At 38.2% G+C, this 3863-nt stretch overlaps 1 pseudogene; it reads left to right on the plus strand.

Annotated features, from left to right (window-relative positions):
- The first annotated feature begins 1016 nt into the window (after positions 1 to 1016).
- LOC138009614 (putative nuclease HARBI1) lies at positions 1017 to 1942 on the plus strand (annotated as a pseudogene).
- Positions 1943 to 3863: the final 1921 nt, after the last annotated feature.

The following is a 3863-nucleotide window of genomic DNA, read 5'->3' on the forward strand; positions in this document are numbered from 1 at the left end:
TACTTGTATGTCAGTTTGCTTTTATTGAAATAGCATTATGTATTCATTTTTTTCTTAAAAAAAGAATTTTAAAAAGTAATTAAACTAGCATTTTTGGTCGACTTTTGGGTTTGAAATTGAAATATCCGACTGACTTTGATACTCAATTAACTCTAAGAATCTGTCATGGTTATTTTTATTGTAATTTGCAATTACAGTCATTTATTTTGGATTTATTTAGCCTTTTAGATAAATCGTTGCGCTACGGCGGCCATCTTGGATTTGGCAGCCATCTTGGATTTTTAGGGTGGTCGGAAAAGCAGGTTCCAATGGTCGGATCTCGGTGGGGTTTTATATATGTACTATTGGGCCACAAATAAACAATGTAAAGTTGAAACGGCTTTGCTACAATTTTTGTCCAACCTAGACTATAAAAATTCGTTCGTTTACTGGATTAAAAGGCGGACAGTTCCAAAGCCTTCCATTTTCACTAATCCTACGGCCAGTAAGAATAAACAAGCCGGGAGCTCCGCTCTTAGGCTTGGGTAAATCTATATATTAGTAAGAGGTCCTGCAGAAACATCTCTATCACCGTAGCTGAACTCTCTTTGCGTCAACCTCAACTCTTCGGTGAGAACTAGAAGCTTTGGCTGCGTTCCTTTGGGAAGATCCGCATCAGGATTTATGATCGAAGATCGCTCGGATCATGGTGTACCAAAGGAACGAAACTTTGGTTCGTTGGATCAGTTACCATGACAATAGGCGCGAAATTGCCGAGCGCGTGTCAGCGGACTGCAAAAGCGCACAAAAGCACTAAATTTGAAAATAAAAACAACATGGCCACCGCGTGTGGTGCAGCTGTTGTCTCATTGATAGAGGAACTACTTGCTGATAATTCAGTGCTAGAAGAAGCGAGCAGTTGTAAAGATGATGAATTTCTATTTTTCCTGTTGATAGACAGTAAGGAAAAAAAAAGCCTTGTCTGTATTGATAATTACTTCGAACGCATTATACCACTCTACAGTGTTTCAGATTTTCGAAGTCATTTTCGGATGTCAAGAACTACAGTCAGCTGTTTGGAACGCCTTTTAGCTGCTTGCCCAGATCTGCCCCATGAACAAAGGAATGGAGGAAGGCCTGTCATCGACTTAGAGAAGCAGGTATTGATTACGATGTGGATACTTGGTAACCCTGAGTGTCTGCGATCAGTGGCCGATCAATTTAACGTCACAAAATCGAGTGCATTTCGTGTTTATCGTAGAATCTGTGAAGCGATTGCCAACAATCTTTCCGGCCAGCTAATCAAGTTCCCCTCAGGGCAAAGAGCAATAGATGTGGTACAAGGGTTTGAGGTGCCATCGATGGATGTCACATTCCAGTCAAAGCACTAAGCAAAAACCATGAACAGTACATTAATCGTAAAGGGTTTCACTCGCTGCAGTTACAAGTAATCTACGATATGGACATGCAATTCACTGATGTGTTTTGTGGTTATCATGGGTCTGTCCATGATGCGAGGGTGTTTAGAAATTCACCCTTTTTCCAAGATGCTGAAGCAAATCCAGACAACTTGTTTCCAAGAAATACCCATCTGCTTGGCGACTCGGCTTACCGTTTGAAGAGGTGGGTGCTTACCCCATTTCGTGACAATGGTGGTCTTACTAGAAGACAGAAGAGATATAACTTTGTTCATAGCTCTACCCGAATGGTAGTGGAAAGATCCCTTGGCCTTTTAAAGGGTAGATTTAGGAAACTGAAAACACAAATGGAGGTTGACAAGATTGAGGATGCTCCAGTCATAATTGTGGCCGCCTGTGTGTTGCACAACGTTTGCCTGATGGACGATGAAGATGACATTGAAGACTTTATAGATGGTAACAGTGATGATGATGACGATGATGATGCTCCACCACGTGCAAATGGTGAAGATAAGAGGAATCAAATAATGAGAAATTTACCTTGATTATGTTGATTATTCATATATGTAGTAACTGTGTGCTTTCAGATAGCGTTCTTTGGAAAAACGACATAAAATAAATAAGGTTCTCAAGAATTGCAGGCAATGAAATATATATGCTCAATATTCTGTCCTGAGCTAATGTTAGTAGTGTAATTTTATCTGTAATTCAAGGCAAATGTTTCAAGCAAAGAAGTTAAAAAAATTGAAACTTTTCTTGCAGATGACAAGGTTTAAATTTACCTCCATCAGTTTCAACATTTCTTGTTTCTTAGGAAGAACTGTCATATCCTAATGTTCAACATTCAAACTCGTTTCCTAGGAAACTGTCGTACCAAGGTCTTTGCTGAAGATATCATTAAAGAATTTTGAAATTACTCATAACTAACGCTGGCCTTTTTTCATGTTCAGTAATAATTATAATCACCACGTAAGCCGAGCAAAATTGGGGTTATTTGCCTTAGCTTCAAATTTTCATCTAACATTTTTTCTCCAATACTTATCGTGGAACTGTTTACACCTTTCTGAATAAGCCCCAACCCCAATCCCCCCTACCAGTAAAAGATGTAAGCCTTCCAAACTGTGCAATCAATGCCTTCATTTATTTAGAACACAAGCACATGTAACATCTTTACAACACAAAACCTCCAATATGAAATTTAAATCAGACCATGCATATTCTGATCCATAACGAGCCAGACGCCCTTAACAACCAAAACAGTACCTCGGTATCCCGCGGAGATAGCAGGCAATATGCCTGGTATCTCAGAGGGGTGCCCAGTTGCTTGTAGCATTCCAATGTAATTGAATCCCTCAGGATTATATAATTAATAACTCTTTCACTGACACTTACAAGGTAAAAGGTGTTTTAATCCTCTAGCTTGAAATATTTTTTTGTCAGATTTTAATTAAAATTCTACTTTCAAACATGACGTTGATGCACGAGGACAATGCGATTTACCGAGGGATAGTGACGATCCTTTAACAGAAGTTGGAATTATTTGGTCGAATATTTAAGGCAAACATTTCGGCTAAAAAAGGACGACAATGGCTGGCTCCGGTATTGAAGTTAGGATTTGCTTATGGAAGGTGTCTACCGTAGGACGTCACGATTGTTGGAAATTAAGTGACTGAAGTGACTGAAGTACAAACAAGGGAAAATGTTACACAAAAACATTATTTCTGGTAATGTTTCCCTTTTTGCCCGCTTCAAGAAACATCGCAAGTACGGAAAAGTTTCGTCCTTTGAGGGGACAATAATCTTAAAAAAAGATTTACAAGTGATTGAAGTGAAATATGCAAATGTCCATTGCGAAAGTGTTTTGCTTACGCTACAATAGTTCACACAATGCTATTCCAGCACTCAATGCTGAATGATCATGAAAGTGTAATCGTCACGTTAAGATTATAGATATAACCTTAAACTTGAAGGAACTTGTTAAGTTCCATACCCTATAAACGTATTAGCATCGGCAAGTTCTGAAAACTATTAGTACAGTCACGTAAATTATTAACATGACAGGGGAGTCTTGCCGTAATTTTAGGAGAAAGGCATTGAAAGGGTCAGTTTATCCAAATTTCTATGGTATATAATGCTTATCTAATTATCTGACGAAGGGAAAAAGATTATGGCACTGAGATACTGCGATGTTGCTCAAAAAGATGGCAACTAATAAAATAAGAAATAATCCTTTCAGAGACAGTCGATAATACCTTTACCTTTACTTATTATAACCTACAGATAAAATAATATTCCAAGCTTAAGAACATGATTAATTATCAATACTGAATTTCTCGAACAAAAGATACGCGAATCTAGCATTTTATACAAAAATTTGGTTTTATCAACGGCGTTGATAATGTAAATTGGCCACCGTACAGAGATTCTAAAAGCTGACGTTTCGAGCGTTAGTTCTTCGTCAGAGCG

This window comes from Montipora foliosa, chromosome 7 (assembly GCF_036669935.1).
Source record: "Montipora foliosa isolate CH-2021 chromosome 7, ASM3666993v2, whole genome shotgun sequence".
Lineage (NCBI taxonomy): Eukaryota > Metazoa > Cnidaria > Anthozoa > Scleractinia > Acroporidae > Montipora > Montipora foliosa.